The following is a 16,111-nucleotide window of genomic DNA, read 5'->3' as shown; positions in this document are numbered from 1 at the left end:
CCTCTTGGAGCTGTGTTCCAAGGAGGAGTCTCTGCAGGCCCTGCAGTCCATGCGGAGGAATATGGACATTTATGCCGAATGGCCAATGGTCTTACAAAGAAAGGCCACCTCCCTCCTACCCCCGCATCCTAGACCAAGTCAGAGCCAAGGCCAAGGAATTGCGGCAGGGGGATGTGAGGGAAGCTCACTGAGAAATCAGACGAGAGACGGACACTGTCAGTAAACACTCATATCGGAAACGCTCCTGTGGATGCTGGGCCCACCAGAGCCGTGTGCTGCTGCCATCTGCCTGCTCCATGGACGTCTTCCCATTGCAGAGTGCGCCGAGCCAGACTGTGACTAGACAGCCCCTCTCTGGGCACCCAGGGACTACATCTACACTGCAGGCTTCTTGCTCAAGAATGGCCGTTCTTGCGCAAAAATTTGAGAAGCATCTACACTGCATGCGCGTTCTTAAGCAACTAAATTTACGGCAAAATGTAGGAAAAGAGGGCTTCTTGGGCAAGAGTTATTCCTCTCCCCATGAGGAATAAACCCTCTTGTGCAAGAGCTCTTGCACAAGAAGGTAGTATGAATGGGCAACAGGGTTTATTTCTGCAAGAAACCCCTATGACTAAAATGGCCATCAGAGCTTTCTTGCACAAGAGAGCGTGAACACTGCCTCGGACATTCTTGCCCAAAAGCACATGGCAGTGTGGACGTGCTCTTGCACAAGATGTTTTGCACAAGAACTCTTGCACAAAACAGTTCTTGAGCAAGAAGTCTGCAGGGTAGATGTAGCCAGGGGTTGTTTCGGTTTCTTACCAGCACTGAGCTTTGTACAACAGCCCAGGGAACATTGTGAAAAGCCAAAACCTTCCTGCCCTGGGTGTCCCCGGCCAGCCATCAAGTGGCACAAAGGTTCCTGGTAGTGCTGGCTTGGGGTAGGTTGAAACAAACCCACATAATTCAGATGAGGCGGCCGAGTGGTTAAGGGGATGGACTGTTAATCCCTTGTGCTCTGCATGTAGGGGTGCGAATCCCATCCTCATTGAATGTTTGCAGCCCTTCCTCTTGCTTCTCCCAGATCTCTCTTCAGTTCAGTGCCAGCCCCTCCTGTACCCCTGCCTCCCCCAGCCCCTCCCACTGCAGCCTGGGGAAAGGGGAAATCTCCACAGAGACACTCCCAGCTGGGACCCTCAATCCCTTCTGCCCTCAAGGGGAAACCTCCCAAAGGAGATTCCAGGCAGCCAGGCCATGGGGGTCTCTGAGATGCCCCAGCCCTGCAGCCTGTCCCACCTGGCTGTTGCCATGGTCCCTCTGTGAGGTCACTGCCTCCCAGCCAATGAGCTGAGGTCATGTAAAAGTTCCTTGTGATGTCACTGCTGCCTTGCAGGCTCATGTCCTGCCTCTGGCCAGCCCCTTGGCATGTGTGAGCTGCTCCCCCTCTGCCCCCGTCACTCAGGGCTGGTTCTGGGGCTCACACAGGGAACATCAGAGGCTGCTCAGGGGGCCACATGGCCCCAGGGTCACCTTTTAAATGTCAGGGCAAGCCAGGATCTATCCCGTTACTTCCCCAAAACCCCACCCCTTTGCTGAGCCCCTGCCCGCCCCAAACCTTTCCATGGACTCTTGGTTACTAATGGACACTCGCCACTAATGACATAATCACACCCCAGCCATGTTGCTAGGGCTGCAGCTGGGGAGAACAGTTTCATTTAAATCATTAAACGATTAAGTGTTTGAACTGTCTCATGTTAGTTGATCAAACTTCATTTTAAATAAAGGAAAACATTACGGCCAGCACAAAAGATTTCGGTGCCGCACCCCTAGAGACTCTGGAACAAAGAAGACACATGAGAAGAACCCAACTTTCTTCCTTTTGCTGAGACATGGATGGATCTAGCCCAGGTTTCACTCAGGGGGTCCGTCTGCATGTGAAGTACCTGTGACAGCCGCTGCGCTCCTCTGCCCCTCATCAGCAATGCCATCTACTTGGGGGAGCAGGTGGCCTGGGACTTGCAAAAGGGACATCCTGGGCAAACTAATGCTGCTTAGGGACACTTTGATAGCTCAGCTGGCAGAGCAGCAGACTGTAGCATGTGTTTGGTAAATGGTCCTTAGGTCGCTGGTTCAACTCTGGCTTGAAGGAGCCATTCTTTTCCCTCCAGCGTGGCCTTAGCAGAAAGCAACCAAGCTGGTTACCTTGGGTCCATGTCTTCAGAGCCCTGCACTTCAATTGACAAAAGGATTGTGGGGAGGAGCTGCCAATCACGTTTCTTGGGCTGGGCAGGTTCTGTCCACACACAAAAGTTCTTTTGGAACAATGGCCGTTATTCCACAACAACAATGCAAGAGTCTACACAGCAATTCCGTTATTTTGAAATAATTCTGAAGTAACCGGCGGCTTATTCCGACTTCTGCAAACCTCATTCTACAAAGAATAACACCTGTTCCAAATTAGCTATTTCAAAATAAGGCCTGTGTAGCTGCGCCACTGCTGCTAGTTTGAACTAGCCCCTCCCCGGGGCCATTCTGAGTTATTCTTCCCAGGGACTAAATCGAGACAGCTCGTCCACAGTGGGGAGCCTGCCTCAGACTATACTGAGGTTTCCCTGCAGTGTAGACGTGCTAGTTCGAAATAAGCTATTTTGGAATCACCATTCAGGACTTAGAAACCTGCAATGTGAGTTCATATCTCAATGGGACCTCCTGGGGTGCACTTGTTGGTGTGAGGTTTTTCACACTGCAAGCTTTTTGCACAAGAATGGCCGTTCTTATGCAAAAACTAGCGGAGTGTTTACCCTGCATGTGCATTCTTGCACAAGAAAATATACAGTAAACCATTAGAAAAGATGGCTTCTTGCACAAGAGTTATTCCTCTCCCCATAATTAATAAGCCCTCTTGCACAAGAAGGCAGTGTGCACAGGCAAGAGGGATTTCTTGCGCCAGAAACCCCTATGGCTAGAGCTTTCTTACACAAGAGAGTGTCCACAATTCTCTTTATAAGGAGATAAACCACCTCATAGAGCTGGAAGGAGCCTTGAGAGGTCAGGTAGTTCTGTCCTTGCGCTAATGGAAGCTCCAAGAACCATCCTTGACAGATATGCCCCAGATACCTAAATGGTTATCTCAAGGATTGACTTCATAACCCTGGGCTTAGCAAACTAACATTCAAATAACTGAGCTATCCTGCCTTGCTTTTAGGGATAAAGCATACAGCAGTGTGGACTTGCTCTTGCACAAGAACTCTGGCCCAAAACCGTTTTTGGGCAAGAAGCCTGCAGTGTAGATGGAGCCTAAAGTTTTTCATATTTTTTTGTTTTAAAAATAGTTCAAACAATTGTTCAATGGGCCCTAGGCCTGGAATTGTGCTGCAGCCGCCTCCCTCGCTATGGTCACTGGCTCCATGTGCACTGGCCTTCTGTCTGGGTGCTGGCAGGGGAGTGAGAGGTGGCAGGTACCGATGGGTAACAGGTGCCAAGGCGCATACAGAGAAGCCAGCGTCTGCATCTCTGCAAGTGACCTCACTGTGCACACCTCAGCTTTTAACAAACACTCTCCTCCTGTCTGCGCCTAACACCAGTGTCAGTGTCTGCTCCTGAGGGGTCCTGTCTGGGGGAAATGGCAGTTCCAGGGGACACTTGCCCAGTGTTGAAACATCTCACAGATAGCATGGCAAAAAGGAAGCCAAAGAGACTCTACATCTGCCAGGAAACATCACAACTGTCAACCCAGATGGGACTTGAATCCACAATCCCTGGTTTAAGAAACCATTGCTTTGTCCATTAAGCTGCTGGGGCACACTAAAGATAACAGGGACAGAAATTCCCTCTTCCAAATGCACATTCCTCAATTTTTAGGTGCCAGATTCAAGCCCTTGGAAGGAGCCAGAAACACAGGGGGGGACTGATCACACCCCTCTGAAAACCAGCTCTCAGGAGGCACCTCCAGCTGCCCCCAGAGTGTGAAACTCAACACTTTGACATCTCATCTCCCTCCCAAAACCGGGGCTTGTCTCCCACAGCCGCAGCCTCATCAGGGAGCTACCCTGGCGCTCACTGCTCGTGGGGAAGGGAGCGGGTCCCACGGTGGCTGGGGCATGCGGGGAATGGCCAGTTGTTACTGAAGGGGGAGGATAAAACGCAGCCACATTGTGGAGGGTGCAGGAGAGTGGCTGGGGCTGCCATAGGACGTCCCTGGGGGAGCTCTGCAATGTGACCCTGGCTCCCAAGGCAGCAAGTACAGAATCCCCCTTGGCGAGAGCAGGAGGCTCCAACCGGCCTGGTTTAAATTCGTCTGACGGGCTGGACGACCCCGATGCTGGAGTGTCAGAGCCCCTGTCAACCAGCCTGTGTTTGTCCCCTCCCTCACCAGGCAGGGCAGGGCCCACGCTCCCAGCAGGGAGTTACAGGCACGTCTCTCGCACTCAGAACACTGGGACCACCATGGAGAAGGACTCACTGGCCCATTTGTGGTACCCAGGGACTTACAATGGGAGTCAGAGCCCTGCCTGGCCAGTGCTAGTCATCTCTGCACCCGCTCCAGGTTTCTGGTTTCCTTCTCCCTAACCAGCCTCCCCTGAACCAGCAGTTCCATGGGTGGCCAGGGGAGGCCTCTTCTGTGTCCCAGAAGGACATAGGAAAATGTGAGCAAAGGCCACAGCAAGGCACCACTGGGAGTTGAACCCAGGATCTCCTTTTTTACAAGGCAGGTGCTTTAGCCAACTAAGCCATGGTGCCCTCTGCAGTGCAGCACCTAAAACTGTTCTATTCTATGGTCCCAAACAACACCTTTGACTCCCAAAGTGCAGCCAATCCCCATTTCCCTCCAGCCCTGGCAGTGTCTGGCTCCCTGGGCACAGAAGGCTACAGCTCAGTGGGCAGAGGCTCTAACATGCACATCTCCCCCAGCCGCTGGGACTGTAGAGTTGGCCTTGAGATTTAGAATTGCTGGGGGAAGGGAAAAGTGCAGCAAACACTAATCGTCTGGACTGTAAGCCCTTGGGTCTCACAGTTTGGGTTGGAGACCCCAGGTGGGGGCCCAGCCTCCTTGGGTCTGTCCCTTCCTGAGGGCACAGAATTAAGGGAGAATTCCTTTGTCCTGTAGCAATCCGAATTGGCCAACGAGCAAGTCACAAATTTTTTGTTCACATATAAGTATAGTTGAATGGTCTCTTACAGTAATGATGGCCAAGTGGTTAAGGAGTTGGCTTAAAAATCCAAAAGTTTTTCCCTGTGCAGGGTTGATCTTTCTCACACTGAGGCCTGTGTTTTAGTCATAGCCCTAACAAGGGCAACAAGGCTGACTGCCAGCTGTTTGCACATCTGGACCCAGAAATATCCTGTTAGCCAGTTTCTTTTCAGCTCACTGCAAACTGCCTCCCAGCTGTAGGTGAGGCTGAGTGTGCATGAAACCAGCGGTGCCTGACCAATGTGTCTGCTTTTCCTACCATCCCTCCATCTCTACCTGGAGTTGGCTTCCTTCAGTTGAACTTTGCCTTGTCCCCACAGCAGGAAGCCAAAGGGAGCAAAGAGCAGGAGTACTGGAAGCTGGTGGGGGTGCCCTCTGGGTTTGATTTAGTGAGTCTTAGTTTGACTCGTTGAATCAAGTTCCAGAAGATTGATCACAGCAATTCCTCTCCAGCTGGACGTGGTTCTTGTTCTTCTGTACAGAACAGCCAATGGGCGTTCAGATCTCAGCCTTGCTCAGTTGATGGGAATAGAAACCAGACACCCAGCAGGTTTGAACTGGTTTCAGTCGAGGGACCCGTCTGCCTGGTTTACATGCATTGGCACAAGAACACACGAGGGGTTTGCTGACATTTTAAGAATCCCTGTACAATAGAAATCCATGACTGACACACCTGGAGGTGCAAATGTTTCACTTAGGATAATCAACTTTTTAAGGGGGCACTTGAGATTGAACCAAGGACCTCTACAATCGGCACTCAAACACTACCACTGAGTTACACCCGACAGTGGTTGTACTTTTCAGCCCAGTGTTGGGAACTTAGCACCTGGCAGCACTGCCTGCATGAGCAGATTGTCATCCTGAAGCAGGAAGACCAGGGACTGGCTCCAAGGCAGGGTTACGACACTGCTAGAATCCTCCTCCTCGTCCTGGAGCTACAGGTCATCAGCGTTGTCATCCTGAAGCTGCAGCTGCTGCTGCCCAGGCGTCTCCCTCACAAACTCCACAACCATCCTTGGACAAAGCCTTGGACAAAGCCCTGGTCCCACAGACTCATGTCAGGGGCCTCAGCAGCGCTGGGGGGTGGCTCCAGGGGGAGAAGCTGGTTCAGGAGAACTTGAGCTGCTGGGCCACTGAAGCAGGCCACCAGCAGCAGCCTCTGTGCAGGGCTCACATGCTCCGGGCCTCCCGGTCATATTGAGTCTCCCTGCCCCCCAGCTGGTGCTTTGAGGTAGCCACTGCTGCAGCAGGAATTTGGGCATCAGGTCCCCTGCTTTTGGGGACAGGAAGCCAGGCCAAGGCCCTTTTAGCCACTGGGGCTGTGCAGGCTGGAGCCTCCCCCTATCAGATCTCTGCCCTGCTTCCTGCAAAGCTCTCAGCCTTTTGCTTGTTTCTGCTTCCCTGTCCATAGCAGGCAACTAAAGGAAGGGAAGTCACCAAACCAAACATCCCTATGGCCAGCATGGGGCTTGAACCCATGACCTTGGCGTTATTAGCATCATGCTCTAACCAGCTGAGCTAGCCGGCCTACAAAAAAAAAGCAGCTCACCAGTGGCCCTTTCAAGAAAGGCGCCTCAGGCAGCAGCAGGGACGTCTCTGCAGCTGCCAATGGCTCTTCTCTGACAGGGCCACTGGCGACTCGCTGTGACGTGGGCTGGCTAGTCCAGCTGGTTTGAGGGTTGGTCAAGGTGGCTGGTGGCCAGCAGACCCAAGGAAAGAGGCAGCTGGAATCTCTTGCTGCCAGCACCTTGCCTCCCAGCTTCTTCCCTGCCAGCAGCAGCAGAGTCCTGAGCGCTGCCCTTGACACCATGGGACCAACCTCCCCTCACTCAACTGGACCAAGCGTTTGCCCAGCTCATGCCCACTGGGACCTGTTTTACTTGGTTTCCTTCCACCCAGAGCCCCCTTCTTCTCCTGGGCTGTGAGGAGCATCACTGGGATCCTCTCTCATATCCCAGCACAGGGCCATCTCTCCAGTGACAGGAGACGGGGCTGGTTTCAGGATTTCTTTTAGCACAGCAGCAACCAAGGGGAGATGGAGGAAAATCAACCCCATTGGTAAGTTTTGTGTGACAGGAGGGTTGTGAGCTGGGGAGCCTGCCCCCCCCCAGAAGGGGCATTTGGGCCTGCTGGCTCAGCTGTTTAGAGCTTGATGCTGATAACGCCCAGGTCGTGGGTGCAAGCCCCATGCTGGCCACAGGGGTGTCTGGTTTGGTGACTTGCCTTTGTGTAGCTGCCTGCTATGGACAGGGAAGGAGAAAGAAGCCCTGAGAGGTGAAGCAGCGGGAGGGAAGCGAGGAGCAGAGTGTCAGCTGCCAGCCGAGAGTCACAGGTGCCCTCTGCCTCCTGGGACCGCCCCTCCCTGAGCCGCCAGCCCCCTGTCTCTCACTGTGGGCCCCGTGGGGAGTCCACTCGCTCTGGGCTCCGGGGGCCTCCCGCTCCCGCAGGGAATGACACAGCCCTGTGCCCTCGCCCAGAGCCACTCCCAGCCCGTGTGAAACAGGAGGGTTCACTGAGCGTCTGACACAGCACAGGGACCCAGGCAGGCAGCAGGGGCTGCGGGTGGGGAGTGAGGGCACCAGAGGGGGCAGGGAAACAAGTAGCACCAAGACTCTTGCCACCAGGGTCTGGCCACCCGACTCCCTGCCCAGGCTGCTGGGCCCCCGACCACTTCAGCTGCCAGGTCAGCCCGGGAGCTAAGGCAGGAATGGGGGGAAGGAGCCAGTCAAACTGCAGGGGGCAGGAAACACCAGTCGCGCCTTCCTGGGCCGGGCACGACGGCATCATGTTAGTGACACGGCTGCCAGACATCCCGGACAGTTAATAACCAGCTAGAGGGGTTTATGGGTAGCTCAGTGTGGGGAGCCTAAGATGAAACATTTAAAGGTCCCTGGTTCAATCCCAGGCTTTGCCATGTCTCTCGGTGCAGCAGGGCCCTCTCTGGTCCCCTTGCTGTGCTAGTGCCCTGTGACATCCCCGCATCCATCTTAGCCACAGCCCAGCACTGGAAACTCCCGTCCATCTGATTAATCCCCTTCACTTCCAACCCTCCCTCAGAGTCCTTGCTTCCTTGGCTAAAGTCCCCTCCCTTGTGCGTGTGGCTGGCAGGGGTTACTAGATGGATCCATTCACATGTAGCTTCACTGAAACCCTTGTTGGCCTGCACTCAGGTCAGTCCGTGTCACTGGCTCAGGGGTTTCTCCCCCCAGCGCACTGCAGAGAAAGCCCTTGTGTGTGAAAGGGCCTCAGGGAGCCCAGAGCAGAGGGAGCCGGGATTCTAGTCTCATTGATCCCCTCAACACACACACACAGTCCCAGCCCCAACCCTCCCCCATCCCTAATCCTGTGCCCTGACTTCTCCACCCTTCCACGTCATCACCCCTGCCCTGAGCCCCCCACCACTATCACACACTCCCCAAATCCCCACCTCGAGTTGCCCACATTTTAATTTCTTACAGGCACTGTCCTATCACAACCCCTCCCCCAACTTCCTGCCTTGAGCCTCCCCCCACCCAAGGGGTGGTGCCCAATAGAACAGTCCCTGTAAGAAATGTGTCACTTTCACCCCTGGGAGCAGCTCAGCCATGCAAAGGGGTTGCCTGGGGCAGGACATTAGCCCTGGAGGGCAGGGGTGGGTGTGGCAGTGACATCACAAGGGCCTTTTGCAGCCCCTCAGCTTATTGGCTAAAGGAGGTTGGGAGGCGATGACCTCACAGAGAGTCCATGACAGTGGCCAGGTGGGACAGGCTGCAGGTCAGAGGAAACCTCAGAGACTTTGCTGCAGGGAGTCTCAGAGCCCCCCATGGCTTTGCTGCAGGGAGTCTCCTTCTGGAGATCTGCCCTTGAGGCCAGAGAGAGAATGAGGGTCACAAGCACGAGTGTGAGGAGGAGCCTCCTTGGAGCCTTTTCCTTTCCCTCGACTAGCTGAACTAGAAGACAGACGTTCCTGTGGAGAAGGGAAGAGCCTCCAAGAGGGGCCCTGTTGCTACAGCAGGGGAATTAGCTCAAGTGGTAGAGCGCTTGCTTAGCATGCGAGAGGCAGTGGGATCGATACCCACATTCTCCACCGATAGGCAAATCCTCCTCACAAGGAACTTTTGCAGCACCTCAGCTCATTGTGGGTGGGTGTAGGGAGCTGGTGGCAGAGCTGGGCTCTAACTCACTAGGGTGCGTCCCATAGCTCAGAATAAGCGATGCAATTGGGTAGCTTATTTCAAGTCAATGTTGAAATAGCTTATTTTGTATTTTGGCGCTGGCTACACAGCACTTGTTTCCAAATAAATCACAATTCCGATCCCTCACTCCGCACTCCTTGCACCATGAGGTTTGCAGGGACGTCGGAATAGCGAGCCCGTTATGGTTTGAAATAAGGGCCTTGCTCTTAAGATGTGTCTGTGTGATATGAGCATCACGTCCTAAACCTCCGACCTTGCCGGCCCATGGGTGTCAGTCTCACAAGTGGCCCTTTCAGAGAGAAGCCTTAGGCAGTCGCAGGGACGTTATAGCGGCGAGGAGTCCTGTGGCATCTTATAGACTAACTGAAGTGTAGGAGCATAAGCTTTCGTGGGCAAAGACCCACTTCGTCAGATGCATGTAGCGGAAATATCCAGAGGCAGGTATAAATATGCAGGCCAGAATGAGGCTGGAGATGACGAGGTGGATCCAATCAGGGAGGATGAGGCCACTTCTAGCAGCTGATCTGGAGGTGTGAATTCCAAGAGAGGAGAAGCTGCTTTTCTAGTTAGCGAGCCATTCACAGTCTTTGTTTAATCCAGAGTTGATTGTGTCAAACTTGAAGATGAAGTGTAGCTCAGCAGTTTCTCTTTGAAGTCTGGTCCTGAAGTTTTTTTGCTGCAGGGACGTTACAGGCTCTGGAACAAGGTAGGTGAGGTAGCAGAGGTTGCCAGGGATAGGGGAATTAGCTCAAGTGGTAGAGCGCTCGCTTAGCATGCGAGAGGCAGTGGGATCGATGCCCACATTCTCCAACTGTAGCTTTGTTCTCGTCTCCTATTTTCACTGTTTGGGGCTCAGTGGCCCCCTTCCTCTTCCTACCTGCTCTCCCAAAAGAGGCAGACCTGGCTCCCCTTTCTTTTCCCCCAGCAATTGCCATGCTGCAAAGCAGAGAGTGGTGATACCAGGCTCTGGGGTGCAATGGAAAGCATGTTGGATGTTTAAGCTGCAGCAATTCATGTGAATCCTGCTAGCCATTCAAAGGCTGTGGGTTCAAGTCCCACGAGTGTCACTTTAGCTGCTTTCTCATTTCCAGGACGCAGCTTTTACAGACCAGGGAATCCTTAGGGTGAAACCGGGGTAGGTTTGAGTCCAGACAGTTCCCAGCAGACCCCAGGGAGGGCGGAGGGAAGGGCTGGTTCTTGGGGTTGGGGCTGGGGTTGTTCTGAAAGGCTGCAGGTGCCGTTAGATCGTTTTGTCCCTCCCTGTCTCCTACTAGTGCTGAGCAACACTCAGGCTATGTCTACACTGCACTGTTCTTCTGCAAAAAGCTACGCAAATTTCAGCACTTTCTAGCACCCTGCTCTGCACCTTGTGAACACTCCACCTCTTGTTGTCAGGGAAGCCACTATCCCGAGCTGCCAGCTCCTCATTTCCCCACCAGCCCCTTGAGATTTGGAGCTCAAAGCTGGAGCTGCTGTGGCAGGAGGTGAAGCTACAGAAGCTGACAGGGGACAATCAGCGGGCGGAGGGTTATTTTTTCTCCCCCCTGGGCTCATGTGGCTAGAACTGAGGAGAAGAAAATCCTCTTCCCTTCTCCTCAGAAGATGGAAATTGCAGTTGGTTCTCTCTCTGGTTCTACTACAGCTGGACCCCAGGACTAGACTTTTTCTTTCTAAAACCCTGGTGAAAGCTGAAGGTTAATTGTTTGCAAACTGAGAATGTGAGATAAAGAAGGGCTTCACCTAGCAAGGGGCTTGAATCCTTCCCACAGACACAGCAGGCCAGGGGGTTGTGCACCTGCAGTGGCCCCTTCCTACTAGGCTTCCCACAAAGCTGGGGTGAAAAATTGCTAGACCCCAGCCCTCCCGGGCTAAGCCATGGCAGAGGTAGCAGGATTCACCTCCATCTTCTCCTGCCCGTGCCCTGGTACTGAGGGGCCGGCCCCTTTCTTTCTGTCCCAACTCTTATTCCCACAATGCACTTTGTGCAGGGGCCATTGGTCTTTGTGCCAAGGTGCGTGGCTGGGAGCCAGGACTCAGGACCCTTCCCCCCATCTAATCCACTCACACTGTCTGGCTGCCTCCAGCACAGGCTGAGCTCAGGGGCCAGGCGGGTGACCTGCCCTGCAGCTGTGATGGCATCAGGCCCTTCCTGCCCGCCTGCTCAGTCTGGAGGTGGAGCTCCAGTGGCCTCAGACACCCAGCAAGAGGAACAAAACTCTCTTTGTTGAACCTCAGTGCATGGAAGCTGAAGCACCTGAACCTGAGTCTTAGTAGGTCCCACTGAGATTTGAACTCAGATTGCAGGATTCAGAGTCCTGAGTGCTGCCCCTTACACCATGGGACCTGCGGGGTGAAAGTGCAGTGGGCACCTCTGACTCTCAGCTCTCAGGCTGGCCTCTGCTCTCCTGGCTCCCTCCAGCTGCTTCATCTCCCAGGACTCTCTGTCCTGCCCCAGCTCTGCTGCTTTCAGAGCAAATCCCTTGTTAGGACCAGTCACACTCTGGGGTCAGTGAGGGTCCCTCCCACCTGAGATGTGTGTCACACAAAAGCCTCGTTTCTTGCTCCGTTCCCAATGCTGGATGCAAACACATGGTTGCAATGGGGGTGTAGCAAGTGCCCCCTTAGAAAGCTCATCAATTGAAATGAAACTTTTACATCTCCAGGTGTGTCACACTTTGGATTTCTATTGACCAGGGATTATTCAAATGACCACAAACCCCTCACATGCTCTAGTGCCAATGCACATAAACCAGACAAACCCGTCCCTCAGCTGGAACCAATTCAAACCGGCTCTGTGTGTGTGTCTGGTTTCTGTTTCCATCCATTCCACAAGGGTATGATCTGATCTGGATGCCCATTGGCTCGTCCTTACTCTCCTTTGGCCGTGTCCTCCAAAAGAACAAGAACCACGTCCAGCTGGGGATGAATGGCCACAATCGATCTTACAGCGTTTGATTTAGCAAGTCCAACTAAGACTCACTAAATCAAACCCAGAGGCCACCCCCACCAGCTTCCAGCACTTCTGCTCTTTGCCCCCTTCGGCTTCCTGCTGTGGGGACATGGCCAACTCCAGCTACGTAGGGAGGGATGGCAGGAATAGCAGACACATTGGAAAGGTACCACTGGGGGCTGCCTCCCTCACCTCCCCCATACCCAACAGCTGCTTGGCCAGCTTAGTCATGGGGCTGCTCTCTGGGACTTCTCTCCCAGCTCCTCCACCTGTTGCCATTGCCCATCCCAAGGGAGGGGGGACGAGAGTCACTCTCCACGGTCGCAGGAGCTGCAGAGGTGGCACTCGCAGGGTCTCTGGGCACTGACACCCCCAGGGAATCACAAGGGCACTTGGCGCTGGCTCGCCTGTCCCAGCAATTGCAGTCAGAGTCCTGCCTTGCCAGTGCCAGGCACAGCAGCCTCTCAGGGGTTAGGTTGGAGTCCCCAGGCTGGGGCCCGGCCTCCTTTAGTTTGGTCCCTTCCTGAGGCCACAAAACTGACAACAGGGAATTCCTTTGTCCTGCAGCAATCTCTGTTGGCCAAAGGGTTAGCAACCGAATATTTGCCCAAGGTTAAGTGCAGCAGCAGAAGACAATGGGATGACTGTTTCTGTGGTGTAGTGGTTATCACATTTGCCCAACCTGTGAAAGGTCTCTGGTTCAGAAACAGTGGGTCTTCTCTTATTGCAGTTCCCTTTGATACTCCCCAAAGCAGTTTCTATGCCCTGCTCTCTGGTGCAGAAAGAGACAGCTAAACAGGTTAGGCTGAGACTGGAGGAGGCAGGGCTGGGGCTGAGACTTCTCAGTGGTACCTTGCCTGGCATCAGGTCATTGCAGCCTCACAGTCCAGGGCCCACCCTGGAAGTGCCTCATTTCAAGAGGGATAAGGGATCTTTTGGGAAAGGCTTTATTTTTCAAAAGGTCAGCGTCTAGACTGGCGCTTTTCTCCGACAAAAAAAGTGGCAGCCATTTTTATGCTAATGAAGCACAGGAGATTTAAATCCCCGCTTCATTAGCAATTGTGATACATCTCATTTACATCCCTTTTCTGAAAAAGAGATGTAGTCTAGACGTAGCCAAGAAGTTTCACAGTAAAGCGTGGTAAGAGAGGGCTTCTTGCATAAGAGGGCAGTGTGGACATGGGACAGGTGTTTCTTGTGCAAGAAAGCCCAATGGCTAAAATGGCCATCAGAGCTTTCTTGCACAAGTGAGCGTCCACACTGCCATGGATGTTCTTGCTCAAAAGCACATCTCACACATGGCAGGGTGGACGTGTTCTTGCATAAGAACCCTTGCGCAAGATACCGCCAGTGCAGACACAGCCAAAGGGACCTTCAGAGATGAAGTCCAGCCCCCTGCCTCACAGCAGGACAAAGCACCATCCAGATTGATGTCTCTCCAAAACAGGAAACTACCAGGAGTGGGGTTTGAACCCACGCAGACAAACATCTATTGGATCTTAAGTCCAACGCCTTAACCACTCGGCCATCCTGGTGATCCTTGGGCAGCTGGAAGGGTGAAAGTTCTCTCCCCAGACAGCCCAGGGACTCACTCAGAGCATCTGTCCATCCCATCTCTGTGCCAGGACTTCCTGCCGCGAGGGCGAGAGAGTCGCCCGCTCCCCCCAGTGAGGAGGGAAAAAGGGAAACCAAACAAGACAAAACCCAGCGTCCCCAGGGATTCCGAGGGACAAAGACCTGGTGGGGAAAATCTCCCCCCCCCCGCCTTCACCCAGGCTGCGTCTAGATTGGCATGATTTTCCAGAAGAGCTTTAACGACATGCGGCCCCACTGCCAAACATCCTGGACAGAGAATTACAGGCCAGACAAGCCACTTATCACAGCCAGAGTAGCTCAGTTGGGAGAGTGTTTGACTGAAGCTCTGAGGGTTCCTGCTTTAATCCCAGACTTTGGTGTAGGCTTAATAACTTCAAGTTTTGGGTTTGCTTAGAGCTGTCATCACAAGCTGCCCTGTAGGAGAAAAGCTGAGCTGCAACCTGGGGCTCTGTTCTGCCAGGGGGCAGGTACAAGGGTTAAGCTGGGGGGGGGGAAATCAGCTGACTCCACAAGAAACACTCCCTGTTGGCCTGGCTGAAAGATGGTACCACATTAGCAGGTTGTTAGCACCAATGTGCCTGCTCCCCCCCCCCCCCCCCCCCCGCCCGCAGCACTAGAGATGTCAGGCAGCTCTGTCCTCCCAGCCTGGGGCTGTCTGTCTGGGAGACACCCTCACACACACTGGCCCCTGGCTTTCTAGGACTGTTCCTTGGTTTACTCAGCCTAGGAGTTGGGCTCATCCCTATCCCCAAGCAGCAGGAGCTGTGTTTACCTGGGGAGCCACAAATCAGAGCAGAACCCACTTTCCTGTTCCCAGTTTCTGCTTGGATTTGAAGAAGGGGCATTTTCACATTAAGCAAACAGGATAACCACCCCCCCCCCCCCCCCAGAAACATGCTTGACAGTAGACAAACTTGGACAATTATTCTGTTACTAATTCTTTGGCCAAGGCAGAGCAAGAGCAGGAAACAAGAACCCCCCCCTCCCCCCCCCAAACAATACTTCTCTAGACCCTTTGCTTCCAACACAGGGAAGGGGGGCGGGGCTGTGTGCCGGGAGAGGAGTGACCCACATCATATCCCCAGCATTTCTGCCCTTCATGGATGGATCTTTGCGGGCAGGCCCAGACACTCCATCCTCTCACTCAACTCCTATCACACACTGGAGCAGGGCAGCCCTCAGCAGCCCCCAGGGGTAGGGCTGAGCCATGGGGTTCTGGGCAAGGGGCAGAGGCTGCAGGAGCTGAGAGTTTCCCTAGAGCTCAGGGACCCATAATGAGGCACCAGGCCCCTGTCTCTCTCGGAAGGCGCAGAAAGGGATTGACTGGGGACAGGGAGAGTGGCTCAGGGGTTGTGCAGCTTGTTGCCTGGTTAGGGCTGCAGCCAAAACTCAAGCCTCGCTGTGAGCAGGATTTGAACCTGCGCAGGGAAACCCTAGTGGATTTCAAGTCCAACGCCTTAACCACTCAGCCACCACAGCTGTGAAGTTACCAGGGCCCCAGGGCCAGGGAAACTGGTAAATAATCCCAGTACCCGGCCTGACATCACCTGCCCCACAGAATTCAAAGGGCAAACCTGGCTCCCAAAACACAGGGGGAAGCTTGGGGGCTCATTGCTGTGCCATGGGGTGAAGCATCAAACCAGCCCCCTCCTGTGGGGCTGTGAGTGTTGCTGTCCCTGCTGTACAGACAGGGCCATGGAGGGAGGGAGAGATTCACTGAATGGGCCAAGGTCACCCAGCGAGTTAGAGCCCAGCTCTGCCCCCAGCTCCCTGCCCCACCCACCAACGTGCTGACTCCCTCGCTGCCAGGGGGCTCTTTGCATTGGCCTCTTTTGTTTTCTTTTCAGCTGTGAGACATTGGGACAGTTGGCCAGGGCGTCCCGCAGTTGCCATCTCCCTCCGTGCAGGTGCTGTCCAGAGCCCCGACTAGCAAACGCTGACACTGCTGTTAAAGTATTTTGAAACAACACCCAGATGTGATTATGCAAATGTAGAGCAGGATATTTAAATCCCGGTTTCAGTTACAATTTCGAATGTCTCCATTTGCATCCCTCTCCTGAAGGAGACTGCAAGTGTCGACATGTCCTGGGTGTTGCAACCTCCCAGCACTCACCTGATGTTCCCTCCCCGCTGCCTGAAGCCGTTTGGGAGTCCTCCTGCCTCCCCTGGAGCTGCAGGTCATCAGCGTTGTCATCCTGAAGCTGCAGCTGCTGCTGC

The 16,111-nt window shown here is 53.9% G+C and overlaps 1 protein-coding gene and 6 non-coding genes across 7 annotated transcripts in view; 2 read left to right on the top strand and 5 right to left on the bottom strand.

Moving 5' to 3' along the window:
• Positions 1-16,111, bottom strand: part of LOC142826104 (uncharacterized) — a 284,204-nt gene that overhangs the window by 149,718 nt on the left and 118,375 nt on the right.
• On the bottom strand, positions 6,628-6,701 carry TRNAI-AAU (transfer RNA isoleucine (anticodon AAU)). The gene has a single exon. It is a non-coding gene; the product is annotated as a tRNA-Ile (tRNA).
• On the top strand, positions 9,167-9,239 carry TRNAA-AGC (transfer RNA alanine (anticodon AGC)). Its single transcript has one exon. It is a non-coding gene; the product is annotated as a tRNA-Ala (tRNA).
• On the top strand, positions 10,086-10,158 carry TRNAA-AGC (transfer RNA alanine (anticodon AGC)). Its single transcript has one exon. It is a non-coding gene; the product is annotated as a tRNA-Ala (tRNA).
• TRNAQ-CUG (transfer RNA glutamine (anticodon CUG)) lies at positions 11,621-11,692 on the bottom strand. The gene has a single exon. It is a non-coding gene; the product is annotated as a tRNA-Gln (tRNA).
• TRNAL-UAA (transfer RNA leucine (anticodon UAA)) lies at positions 13,751-13,833 on the bottom strand. Its single transcript has one exon. It is a non-coding gene; the product is annotated as a tRNA-Leu (tRNA).
• Positions 15,292-15,373, bottom strand: TRNAS-AGA (transfer RNA serine (anticodon AGA)). Its single transcript has one exon. It is a non-coding gene; the product is annotated as a tRNA-Ser (tRNA).

The sequence above is a fragment of the Pelodiscus sinensis genome, chromosome 25 (assembly GCF_052426305.1).
Source record: "Pelodiscus sinensis isolate ZL-2025 chromosome 25, ASM5242630v1, whole genome shotgun sequence".
NCBI classification, from domain to species: Eukaryota; Metazoa; Chordata; order Testudines; family Trionychidae; genus Pelodiscus; species Pelodiscus sinensis.
The sequence above is the reverse complement of the archived record's forward strand: the minus strand, read 5'-3'. Positions and strand labels throughout refer to the sequence as shown.